This window comes from Jaculus jaculus, chromosome 2 (genome assembly GCF_020740685.1).
Source record: "Jaculus jaculus isolate mJacJac1 chromosome 2, mJacJac1.mat.Y.cur, whole genome shotgun sequence".
Lineage (NCBI taxonomy): Eukaryota > Metazoa > Chordata > Mammalia > Rodentia > Dipodidae > Jaculus > Jaculus jaculus.
The window spans coordinates 180,107,000-180,121,338 of record NC_059103.1 but is presented as its reverse complement, the minus strand read 5'-3'; positions in this window follow the sequence as shown (position 1 = coordinate 180,121,338).

Below are 14,339 nucleotides of genomic sequence, written 5' to 3'. Positions count from 1 at the left end.
TATTTTCTTCTAATAGTTTTACAGTTTGAAGCTATATATTTGTCTTTAATGCATTTTTTTGTGTATGGTGAGTTGAGGATATGATTGTATTCTTCTGTAATGTATGCAATCACTTTTCATAGTGTATTTGTTAGTGATGGTGTATTCTTGATACCTTTGTCAAAAATCAACTAATTGTCAAAAGGTTGACTTATTTCTGAAAGGAGGAAAAATTTATATACTGGCTTTACTTAAAGATTCTTAACTTTCATGAAATAAAGTTCTACACATGAAGGGCTGGAGAGATGGCTTAGTGGTTGAGCCTAAGGACCAAAGTTTGATTTCCCAGTACCCATGTAAGCCAGGTGCACAAGGGGGGTGGGGCACATCCATGTGGAGTTCATTTGCAGTGGATAGAGGCTCTGGCATACACATTTTCTCTCTTTCTTTCTAAATAAATAACTAAATAAAATATATTTTTAAAAAGTTTGAGACATTATTCACAGAGGCATCCCCCCCCCAAAAAATAACTCACTGCTCCCACTATGCATAAACCACAACCCTATAGAGAATACCCGCAACCTCACTGAGGAGGGTCCCCACAGAAATGGAGGCAGGGACAAGGGAAAAGAGGGTACCAACACATGATGTATGCATATGAAATATGTTGTTAATAATAATAATAGTAACAATAAAAGAGAAAAATGTTCTATACTTGGTATACTTAAAAAAAAAAAAAAACTCACTTGTGCTAGGTGTGGTGGCGCACGCCTTTAATCCCAGCACTTGGGAGGCAGAGGTAGGAGGCTCACCACGAGTTCAAGGCCACCCTGAGACTACAGAGTTAATTCCAGGTCAGCCTGGACCAGAGTGAGACCCTACCTCAAAAAAAAAAAAAACAAAAAAAAACCTCACTTGTGGGGTTTGGGGAGAGGGCTTGTTCACTTGAGAATTATTTTTTGCTACGTGGATGTGTAAAAACATTCCAGTCCATTTTTTGTATTTATTATATTTAAAAATTACATTAGCTGTAATAGGCAACTGGTTTAGAAGAGGAAAATATGGATTGACTTCATTGTCAAACTTTGAAATACACAAGTTTCTTTCAAAAGAGAAATCTTCAAATACATAGGAACTATTTAGGACATTTTCAGAAGTTATGTCTATATTGATGGCTGAGAAGCTTGCTCTATATTGATGGTATTAAAGATGAAATATTGATCTAAAATGCTTTTCTTTAATATATAAGGCATGCTGAAGATGTTGTCCTAGCCTATGACCTACTATTTTTTTAAATTTATTTTTGAGAGAGAGAAAGAAGGAGAGAGAGAGAGAATGAATGGGCATGCCAGGACATCTAGCCTGCTGTGAATGTACTTCAGACATCTGTATCCCATGGTGCATGTGCAACATTTCGTGCTTGCATCACTGTACATCTGGCTACATGGGACAGGGAGATTCTAACATGAGTTCTTAGGCTTTGCAAGCAAGTGCCTTAACTGCTAAGCCATCTTTTCAGCCCTAACCTACTATTTTTAAAGTAGATGCCATTTTATTTTATTTTTTTTTCTTTTTTGTTTTTATTTTTTTTGTTTGTTTTTTCTTTTTGGTTTTTCTTAGATGCCATTTTAAATGTAACTATATTTCAAATATATCACTATATTTTGAATAAGTATAAGAATCATATATTTTTATGAACCATTTATTTATTTGAGAGGGAGGAGGAGAGAATAGGTGTCAGAGCCTCCAGCCATTGCAAACAAACTCCAGATGCATATGCCATCATGTGCATCTGGTTTACATGGGTTCTGGGGAGTTGAACTTAGGTCCTTAGGCTTCACAGGCAAGAGCCTTAACCACTAAGCAATCTCTCCAGCCCTTATCAATTATTTCCTAGGTACATTTTGGTATAATATTTTATGTACAATTGTGTGAAATTTGTATTGTGTACTTTTAAATATATATTTTTTAAAAAAATAGTTTACAGCTATCAGGTGAGTGTCAAAGGAATACATAAAAGGTTAAGAGTCCACAATTTATGGAGAGGGTATAGGCAGATGAAAATAAATCACATGATAAAGATTTTGGAAACTCCAACAGTTTGAGGTCTGGCAGAGGAGAACAAAGACTGAAACAAAAAAGACAGGCAAGGGCAAAGAGGTAGGGTAAAAGGAGGGCAGTGTTGCATTATAGAAATCAAGGGGTGAATGGGTCTGACTGAAGGAAAGATTAATTATAATCAAGGCTGTCATGAAGTTGAGTCAAGAAGCAATTGCTCCTGAACTTTCTTGAAATGTATAATTCCCATGAAATGGCAATTTCCTTGACTGAATTTGAGTGAGGTGAGTGAGAGTTAAAGAGTTGAAATAATATTTATAGAACTCTTGTGTCTTTTGTAGGAGCACAGGAATGCAATTCTTCTTCTGTTGAGAGAGCTGTGATCAAGACATGATTTGTTGGCTGGGAAGATAGCACAGTGGGTAAAATACAAACACAAGAAACTGAGTTTGATCCCCAGTACCCTTGTGAATGCTGGTTGTGGTGACATGCACCGTGATCTTAGCACTGGGGCAGTATGTCTAGAAGACTCCCTGAAACTTACTTCCTAAGTCTAAGCTCATAGGTGAGCTCCAAACCAATGTCTGTCCTTGTCTCAAAAGGAGAAGGACAAACATTTTCAGCAAAGCAGTAGAATAAAAAAAAAAAAAAAACAAAAAAGTAACACATGGAAATCAGTAGCTTTTCTTTTATATTAATAACAAGCATAATGAGAATTCAGAGAAACAGTCAGTCCCATTCATATTAGCGACAAAGTTATATATTTCAGAGTATCCCTACCTAGAAATTGAAAGATGTCTATAGTGAAAACTTTAAAACATCAAACAAAGAAATTGAGGAAGATATTAGAAAATGAAAAGACCTCCCACTGCTATGGACTTGAAGAACTGATAGCATGGAAATGACCAAAACCAGATACATCTCACACCCTCCCAGTGTCAGGATCCACTGTGGAAGAGGTGGTGGAAAGAATGTACGAGCCAAAGGAAGGGCACCACTCCTTACATACAACTGTCCGGACAGAAATTGGCCTCAATATCCATGACCTCAAAGTGCCTAGCAATGCCTGCACAAGACCCTTATAGTAGGAGAAAAGGATAATGACATCAAATTAAAAGAGAGACTAATAGAGAAAGGAAGGGGATATGACATAGAGCAGAGTAATAAAGGGGGAAGCGGGGAGGGGAGGTAAATACCATGGTTTGTTGTCTGTAAGTATAGAAGTTATCAATAAAAAATACATATATTAATAGTAGATACAAAATAATCCATCTTGTGACAATTGATAAGACTGTCTTTTAAGAGTGGGATAAAAAAGGCAACTAGAGGAACAGGGGTATAATTAAAAGTAAAAACTGGAAACACAAAGAAGTGAATAGTGTGTCTGAGGGTGACACTCAATATTATCCTGTGGCCTGCAAAGTCATACACATGAACATGAGATGTATACACATATATGCAAACATATACACATACACATAAACACACACACACACACACACACACAGAGAGAGAGAGAGAGAGAGAGAGAGAGAGAGAGAAAGAGAGGGAGGTTTGTATTAAAGATGGCATATACCAGATCAAGTGGTGATGCAATACAGGGAGAAACTCCTGAAAAAAGATAGAGAGGAACAACTGTGGGATGAAATCACTGAGACATAAAGAACTGCTGGGATCCAGGGCACTGGTGAAGGCAAGGCTGTTTTTGGATTGATTCAGGTTTCAGGGAGTCCCGTAAGTTTGCTGATATAATGCTGTTGGGCTGCTTGATTGTTGTTGTTTTATTGATGAAGCTGAATTATTAGGCATCATTGTGAAATGGGCATTTTGGCAAGTGGGCAAAAAGGTATTAGGGAAGTGTACTAGAGTCTTGGGCAAGGAAAAAAAACATCATTTGAGATTGTGATCATTATTTTTTTCAAAAAAAATTTCATACTGTTAGTGGGTATGTCCATTAGTTATTGCAAAAATGATATGGAGGTTGCCAAAAATAAAAATAGAGCTTCCAAATAATCCCTAAATTTAAGTAGAGGGTACATTTGTCCAAAATAAGGACAGGAAGAAATTTCTAAAAGTGGTGTATGTATTGGCATTGGAGGTGGTGATGGTTACATGGGTATATACTTTTAGCTAAACCTCAGTGAGTTATATTTAAATAAGTATGAATTTTAATAATCAACCATACAATAACTAATGTGTTTTAAAGTATAAAATTAATGTTACATTATTAAATAATATAAAACATTTTTAGAAATATGTAAAACCTAATGACTTAGATTTTCATCTCATACATATTAAATATGCAAAAACCAAAAGAAAATTTTTATCATTAGTAACATATTTGTTGAGAAACTCACTATAAAATGAGAAAATCTAGATTTTACTTTGACAAATTTCAAAGTTATTTGCAATCAGTATATAAAATCTCCCATCTATTAGATTTCTAGTTTTTCTTCCTAGCATTTTCTCTAGATCATTTTTTACAGTTATTTTTTTCATGTTGGGCCACTTGAAAGTTAGTTATAATGTGACAATTCATCTCCAAATATGTCAATGGAGGACTTGATCATAATTCACAAACATAATTGTAACATAGAAAATTTAAGACTGAAATTAGTCCATGCTCATACTTTTCCAAATGACCTAGTAATGTTTTTGATAATTATGTCTTTTTAATTATTTTATTTTTGAGGGAAGGAGACAGAGAGAAACAAGCAGAGAGAGAAAGACAGAGAATGGGCGCTCCAGGGCCTGTCAGCTGCTATGAATGAACTCCAGACACATATACCCCATTATGCACATGTGTGCCATTGCACGCCAGCATCACTTTTGCATTTGTCTACATGTGACCTGCAGATTTGAACAAGCATTATTAGGCTTCTCAGGCAAGCACCTTAACCACTAAGAAATTTCTCCAGTTCTGAAATTATATTTTGATTAATTATATTTAAATAAAAATGACATGTTGTTTTAGATTCTAACATCTTTTAGTGTTATTTCATGAAAGAACAAGACTGAGAGAATGAGAGAGAGAGAGAGAGAGACAATTGGCATGCCAGGACTTCTAGCCACAGTAATCAAACTTGAGATGCAAGTGCCACCTTGTGTGCATGTGTGACCTTGTACGCATGTGTCACCTTGTACATCTGGCTTATGTGGGTTCTGAGGAGATGAACCTGTGTCCTTAGGCTTCATAGGAAAGCACCTTAATAGCTAAGCCATCTCTCCAGCCCTAGTGTTTGTTTTTTATTTTTTTAAAATCCAGAACATTTCATGCCTGTCCTTTATTCTTTTATTCTTTAAGTGTTTGTTTCATGGTGTTGAAAGTTTTTAGTCAAATGCCAAAGCCAACTGCTGCCAGGCTGATGTCTCATCAAAAACAATGCCAATTGTTCATGGTGTTGCTATCATTTTAAAAATAAGACTCCAAAGGACTATGAACTTCTCTACAACAAAGTTCAAATGATCAGGTGTCTGCACAGAGCAACCTTTCAAGGTAGTGATGCTTAAATTATGCTTAAGCTGGACTGTGTGTGATTAGAAAGAAAGGGTAATGTGTTGCTGGTACAAAGCACTCAACCAAAAGCAGGTGATGGGAGGAAAGGATTTATTTTGTCTCACAGTCTCAATAAGCTTCATGAGGGCAGGGGAAACATGGAATGAAAAGAGGTTGGATATTACCTCTCCCACAGAAGGTAGAAAACTTCAGCAATAGAATAAGCCACATCCAAAGGCTGGCTATAATAGCCATAAGCCTTCCCCCAACAACACACCTCCTTCAGCAAGGCTCTACCTTCCAAATTGTCATCAGCTGGGAAACAAGCATTCAAAGCAAATGAGTTTATGGGACATATAATTCAAACCACTACATTCTACTCCTGGCCCATAGGGAAGGATGACCATCCATGATTTAAATGTGATGCATTCAGTCCAACTTTAAATGTCTGCAGAATGTTTTCAATCCCAATACTATTCAAACATCCTCAGTTCATGGTCTTTTAACTGTGGGCTGTAAAACTAAAACACATGATGACACAGAATAAACTTTCACACTGCAAAAGGCAGCATTGTAAGAAAAGAGAGAACCAATGCAAGATATAAAACAAGTAGGGCAAAAATCAAATCCTGTAGGTTCAAATCAGACATCTGTAACCAGTGACTAAGTCTCTGGGATTTCAAGTCTGCTTCCGCAAACAGCCAAGGGAACACTCCAATCCAGACCAGTAGCTCTCTTTGGTAGACAGCCCATAGGCCTGACATTTTCTGGGGTCTCCAATGCAACCCACTCTTCAATCTCATGTCTCATGGCTTCATCAGACCCCCATGCATGCATTTTAACACCCCTGCTGCACATTGCCCAGCAGCCATTTCAAAACAAAACCTGTTGCCAATCCAGTAACTCTTCCCTGTATTTTTTATACTCCCGTAGTACAAGGTAAGCTACGAAATTTGTTAGTACAGACTGGGGAATAAAGCCAGTTATTATTATTCGTTAAACACTCTTCAACATTCTGGCCATTACTTTCACAAAGATTCTGCTCCAATGCAAAACATCTGACCCAATATCAATGTCTGTAATCTCTCAAACAATTGAGGCTGGATGGGTGTTGTCTACAACATGTAACTCCAAAACTTTCATTATTTACTATGCCATATCCATCTGCTCACATCAGTCCATTTCTATGCAACACACCCTGCACAAGTTCTCAGAACACAGGCAGAATGTCAAGTCTCTCACACATAGTTTTTCTAGCCTAGTCCTAACAAAGTTCATTTTTCCCTTCATAAACCTAGTGTGCACAGTCCATATTTCTTTCTATATTTAGGTCTTTCAGCTCTAAGCAGAAGAGTCCACCAAATAATGCCTTCAGAACTGCAATGTGTCTCTTAGCTCAAGATTTCAAATCCTTCCACATTTCTCCTGAACATCAGTTCCAAAAGACTAAAAGCTACACAAATCAGGTGTCTAGCAATAATGACCCCATTCAACTGGTACCAATTTTCTGTTGTAGTTTTCTTTTTGCCTGACCAAAAGCAGCTGATGGAAGAAAAGATTTATTTTGGCTTACAGTTTGAAGAGGAAGCTCCATGATGGCAGGAACAGATGGTGTGTGTAGGGAGGGGCTGGACACCACCCCTGCCACATTAAGTGGAAACAGCAGCAGGAGAGTGAGCTAAACAAACAAGAGCTGGCTATAATAGCCTTTACAACATGCCTCCTCCATCAAGGCTCCACATCCCAAAGTACCATCAGTAAGGAACCAAACATTCAAAATACATGTGTATATGAGGAACACCTAATTCAAACCACATGATAAATCCTGTAATCTCAGCTGGTTAAGTGAATTCACTATAATGATAAAGGGGCAGCCACTTTTCTGGAGATGTCTATAAAGCCTCTATATAGACTTTTATCTGGAAATGCAGATAAAAAATACTGTTCTTTTTTTTTTTTTTTTACTAAATATCTCTGTGGGAAAGCCCAGCTTTTATGAAAAGGTAAAATATTAAACACACTAAATTGTTTTATGATTACCCATCAATGCTAGAAATATATATGTACATATTTATGCATATTTAAATGTTTAACTGTTTATGTCATATAAGTATTTGCTGAATCCTTAACCCTAACTTGGGCTTTGTGGTACCCCTACTAAGAGGAGCACCTGTAACTCTCAAATGTCAAGATGCTATGGGTCTTTTTTTCTTAATTTTTTTAATTTTTATTAACATTTTCCATGATTATAAAATATATCCCATGGTAATTCCCTCCTTCCCCAACCCCACACTTTCCCATTTGAAATTCCATTCTCCATCATATTACCTCCCCATTACATTCATTGTAATTACATATGTACAATATCAACCTATTAAGTATCCTCCTCCCTTCCTTTCTCTACCTTTTATGTCTCCTTTTTAACTTACTGGCCTCTGCTACTAAGTATTTTCATTCTCACGCAGAAGCCCAATCATCTGTAGCTAGGATCCACATATGAGAGAGAACATGTGGCGCTTGGCTTTCTGGGCCTGGGTTACCTCACTTAGTATAATACTTTCCAGGTCCATCCATTTTTCTGCAAATTTCTTAACTTCATTTTTCTTTACCGCTGAGTAGAACTCCATTGTATAAATGTGCCACTACCATCTTCATTATCCACTCATCTGTAGAGGGACATCTAGGCTGGTTCCATTTCCCAGCTATTATAAATTGAGCAGCAATAAACATGGTAGAGCATGTACTTCTAAGGAAATGAGATGAGTCCTTTGGATATATGCCTAGGAGTGCTATAGCTGGGTCATATGGTAGATCAATCTCTAGCTGTTTTAGGAACCTCCACACTGTTTTCCACAATGGCTGGACCAGATTGCATTCCCACCAGCAGTGCAGAAGGGTTCCTTTTTTTCCACATCTCCTGCCAAGGTTTAGGATCATTTGTTTTCATGCCGGTGGCCAATCTGACAGGAGTGAGATGGAATCTCAATGTAGTTTTAATCTGCATTTCCCTGATGACTAGTGATGTAGAACATTTTTTTAGATGCTTATATGCCACTCGTATTTCTTCCTTTGAGAACTTCCTATTTAGCTAAATAGCCCATTTTTTGATTGGCTTGTTTGATTCCTTATTATTTAACTTTTTGAGTTCTTTGTATATCCTAGATATTAATCCTCTATCAGATATATAGCTGGCGAAGACTTTTTACCATTCTGTAGGTTGCCTCTTTGCTTTTTTCACTGTGTCCTTTGCGGTGCAAAATCTTTGTAATTTCATTAGGTCCCAGTGGTTAACCTGTGGTTTTATTGCCTTAGCAATTGGGGTTGTATTCAGAAAGTCTTTGCCAAGACCAATATGTTGAAGGGTTTCCCCTACTTTTTCCTCTAGCAGTTTCAGAGTTTCCGGTCTGATGTTAAGGTCTTTAATCCATTTGGACTTAATTCTTGTGCATGGCGAGAGAGAAGAATCTACTTTCATCTTTCTGCAGATATATATCCAGTTTTCAAAACACCATTTGCTAAAGAGGCTGTCTCTTCTCCAGTGAGTATTTTTGGCATTTTTATCGAATATCAGGTGGCTATAGCTACTTGGGCTTACATCTGGGTCCTCTATTCTGTTCCACTGATCTACATGTCTGTTTTTGTGCCAGTACCATGCTGTGTTTGTTACTATGGCTCTGTAGTATAGGTTAAAATCAGGTATGGTGATACCACCAGCCTCTTTTTTGTTGCTCAGTATTATTTTAGATATTCGAGGTTTTTTGTGATTCCAAATGAATTTTTGTATTGTTTTTTCTATTTCCATGAAGAAAGCCTTTGGAATTTTGATAGGGATTGCATTAAATGTGTAGATTGCTTTAGGTAAGACTGCCATTTTCACAATATTGATTCTTCCAATCCAGGAACAAGGGATGTTTCTCCACTTTCTAGTGTCTTCTGCAATTTCTCGCTTGAGTGTTTTAAAGTTCTCATTGTATAGATTCTTTACTTCCTTGGTTAGGTTTATTCCAAGGTACTTTACTTTTTTTGATGCAATTGTGAATGGGAGTGATTCTCTGATTTCATCCTCTGTGTGTTTGTTGTTAGCATATATGAAGGCTACTGATTTCTGTGTATTTATTTTGTATCCTGCTACATTGCTGTAGGTTCTGATCAGCTCTAACAGCTTGCTAGTAGAGTCTTTAGGGTCCTTTATGTATAGAATCATGTCATCTGCAAATAATGATAACTTGATTTCTTCCTTTCCAATTTGTATCCCTTTTATGTGTGTCTCTTGCCTTATTGCTATGGCTAAGACTTCCAAAACTATATTAAATAAAAGTGGGGACAGTGGACACCCTTGTCTTGTTCCTGATTTTAGTGGAAAAGCTTCCAGTTTTTCCCCATTTAGTAATATGTTGGCTGTAGGCTTGTCATAAATAGCCTTTATTATATTGAGATATGTTCCTTCTATTCCCAGTCTCTGTAGGACTTTTATCATGAAGGGATGTTGGATTTTGTCAAATGCTTTCTCTGCGTCTAATGAGATGATCATGTGATTTTTGTCCTTCAACCCGTTTATGTAATGTATTACATTTATAGATTTGCGTATGTTGAACCATCCCTGCATCTCTGGGATAAAGCCTACTAGGTTAGGGTGAATGATCTTTTTGATATACTCTTGTATTCTGTTTGCCAATATTTTGTTGAGAATTTTTGCATCTATGTTCATGAGGGAGATTGGTCTGTAATTTTCTTTTTTTGTTCTATCTTTGCCTGGTTTTGGTATCAGGGGGATGCTGGCCTCATAGAAGGAGTTTGGTAGAATTCCTTCTTTTTCTATTTCCTGGAAAAGCTTAAGAAGCAATGGTGTTAGCTCTTCCTTAAAAGTCTGGTAAAATTCAGCAGTGAATCCATCTGGGTCTGGGCTTTTTTTAGTTGGGAGATTATTGATGACTCTTTGGATCTCCATGTTTGTTATAGGTCTATTTAAGTGATTCATCTCATTTTGATTTAATTTAGGTAGGTCATATAGATCAAGGAAATCATCCATTTCTTTCAGATTTTCATACTTTGTGGAGTATATGCTTTTATAGTATGTCCCTATGATTTTTTGAATTTCTCTGGAATCTGTTGTGATGTTACCTTGTTCATCTCTGATTTTATTAATTTATGTCTCTTCTCTCTTTCTTTTGGTCAGATTTGCAAAGGGTTTATCAATCTTGTTTATCCTTTCAAAGAACCAACTCTGTTTCATTAATTCTTTGGATTGTTCTTTTTGTTTCTATTTCATTAATTTCTGCCCTAATCTTTATTATTTCTTCCCGTCTACTGATTTTTGGTTTGCCTTGTTCTTCTTTTTCCAAGGCTTTAAGGCGAAGCATTAGGTCGTTTACTTGTGACCTTTCTAATTTCTTAATATAGGCACTTAAGGCTATAAATTTACCTCTTAGAACTGCCTTCATTGTGTCCCAGAGATTTTGGTATGTTGTGTGCTCATTATCATTTGACTCTATAAATTTTTTGATTTCCTTTTTGATTTCTTCATTGACCCATTCATCATTTAGTAGTGTATTGTTTAGTTTCCATGATTTTGTGTATGCTCTATAGCCGTTCTTGCTACTGATTTGTAGTTTAATTCCATTGTGGTCAGATAGAATGCAAGGAATTATTTCAATTGTCCTGAATTTGTTAAGATTTGCTTTGTGTCCTAATATATGGTCTATTTTAGAGAATGTTCCATGTGCTGCTGAAAAGAATGTATATTCTGCAGCCTTTGGATGAAATGTCCTGTATATATCTGTTAAGTCCATTCCTTTTATGACCTCATTTAGTCCAGATGCCTCTCTGTTTATTTTTTCCTGGGATGACCTATCAATTGATGATAGTGGGGTGTTAAAGTCACCCACCACCACTGTGTTTGGTGTTATCTGTGACCTTAGTTCTAATAGTGTTTGTTTGACGTATTTGGGAGCCCCCATGTTAGGTGCATATATGTTTAGGATTGTAATGTCCTCCTGTTGGAGTGTGCCCTTAATCAATATAAAGTGACCTTCCTTATCTTTCTTGACTAACGTCGGACTAAAGTCTACCCTGTCTGATATTAGGATAGCAACCCCTGCTTGTTTTCTAGGCCCATTTGCTTGAAACACCGTCTTCCAACCTTTCACCCTAAGATAATGTCTATCCTTTGTAGAAAGGTGAGTTTCTTGGAGACAACAAATTGTAGGATCCTGCTTTTTAACCCAGTCTGCAAATCTATGTCTTTTCGTTGGAGCATTGAGGCCATTGATATTAAGAGATATTATTGAAAGGTGTGTATTTATGTTTGCTATTTTTTTTTGTCTGTGTGTGTTTCTGGTTCTACCTGTACTCTCTTCTGTTAACTAGTATTTGAGTATTGCTTGTTTTTTCTAGGTTCCTTATATGTGTGCTTTTCCTTTTCTTCAGCATGGAGGATTCTATCAAGTATTTTCTGTAGAGCTGGTTTTGTCTTCCAATACTCTTTTAACCTGCTTTTGTCATGGAATGTCTTTATTTCTCCATCTATTTGAATGGATAACTTTGCAGGATAAAGTAACCTTGGTTGACAGTTGTTATCTTTCAGAACTTGGAATATATCACTCCAAGCCCTTCTGGCTTTAAAAGTTTGTGTTGAATAATCTGCTGTAATTCTGATGGGCTTGCTTTTGTAGGTAACTTGATTTTTCTCTCTAACTGCTTTCAATATTTTTTCTTTGGTGTGTGTGTTTGAAGTTTGATTATAATAGGGCGAGGAGAGGTTCTTTCTGGGTTTTGTCTGGCTGGGGTTCTAAAGGCTTCCTGTATCTGCATTGGCACCTCTTTCCCAATTTGGGGGAAATTTTCCTCTATGATTTTGTTGAAGATGCCTACTATGCCTCTGAAGTGGAGTTCTTCTCCTTCTACTATGCCGTGAATTCTTATATTGGATCTTTTCATAGTGTCCCGAATATCTTGAAATTCCCACCATACTTTTCTATAAGTTTGTCTTTCTCTTTGTTGGACTGCATTAGGTCTGCCACCTGGTCTTCTAGCTTCGATATTCTGTCCTCTCCCTCATCCATCCTACTGGTGAGATTTTCTACAGAGTTTTTTATTTCATTAACTGTGTTCTTCATTGCTAGTAATTCTGACTGGTTTTTCTTTATTATTTCTATTTTCTTATTTATGTCTTGTATTGCCTTCTTTATTTTATTAAATTGGTGTCCTGCATCTTCTTTGATTCCTTTGATTTCCTCTTTGATTTCCTCTTTGATTTCTTCTTTGATTGTTTTCATGTGTTCTTTGACCTCTTTGAACGTATTTATAATCATTCTTTTGAACTCTTTCTCAGGCATTTCCTCTAACTCTTTCTCACTGGAGGACATTTCTGATGCATTAATACTTTTAGGTGGATTTATATCGTCTTGCTTTTTAGTGTTTCTTGTGTTATAATGTATATATTTTTGCATCTTGGATTAAGTTAATGCTTGGATTTTCTAGCAAGCTGGGTATTCTTAGCTGTATCAATTGATGTGGTGTAATATATTTCCAGGGTAGGACCTTAAGGTGTAAGGTGTGGCTCTTAAGACTCTCAGAGTATCTACAAAGATGTTCTTAGGGTTTGAGTTTCCCTGCTATAGGAGTATTCAAGCAGGCTAAGTTGAATAAAATACAGGTAGATTCTCAAATTTAACTAAACACTGTACACATTCAATCAAAAACAGCCCCGAGTATGTATGCAAGAGTAGTTATTATAACGACCAGATCCTCTATCAACAAAAAGGTTAAGATTTCTGGTCTATTGAGGGATCCAAGTCAGTTTGCGTCCAAGTGAGACCCTTCCCTGGTGCAATCCCAGTTACCTTGGATGATTTTGGTCTCAGTCAAGTTGCTGCCTGGGTCGTAGGGCTGCTGTTCTGATTTCTGGAGCTGGGCACTTGCTTTTCCTGCGGGGCCAACCGAGCCTGGCAAGTGTGGCCCTGCAGATCAGCTCCCCTGCTGCTGGAACTCCTGCTGCTCAAGCTGCCCCTGCTGGGCTGTAGCCACTGCTGCTGAAGGTGTTGCTGCTGGACCCACCGCTGCTGCTGCCTCTGCTGCTGCTGTAGCTGCCACTGCTGGAGCCACCACTGCTGCTGAAGCTGCTGCTGCTCTGTCCACTGCCACTGCTCGCCCTGAAGCTGCTGCTGCTGAGTCTGCCACTGCTGCCACTCCTGGGTCTGCTGCTGCTGGGGCCGCTGTTACCGGTGCTGGAGCTGCTGATGTTGCTGCCGAAACTCTGCTCCTGCTTGGGTCCCGCTGTCAGCCCAAGTTGGCGTGGCTGGGCCCCGGGCCGCTGCTCTGTTCGCCAGAGCTGGGCTCAGGCGGTGGGGGAGGGGAGGGAGCCGCAGCTGCTCCGGTTCTCTCGCTGCTCCACGCGTTCTTCTACCTCGCGGTCTGCTCCTCTGTTGCTCGCTGCTGCTCTCCCCTCACGTTTCCCGAGTTGCGGAGAGCGCGGTGTGAGGGGAAGCTCCCGCACCTGGCTTTTCCTGCAGCTGGAGCCGAGTCTGGCAGCTTTCTGGTGCACCACGGCTGCGGCGGTTGGCCGAGATGCTGGAGCCTCTTTTCCCGCCTGTGCAGGCTCTGGATGCTCTATAACTCTTCTACTTCTCCGCTGCCGCTTCAGTTTCCTATACACCTCACTTTTTAGTAAAAGTGTGTATTTTGCTGAGTTTTTTTGGTCTTTTTTCCCCCCTAGGCTGCTTTGGCGTGGTACCTACGCCCCCATCTTAACCGGACGCTATGGGTCTTTAGCAAAACAGGAATTACAGTGCTGATAGGCAACTGGCAA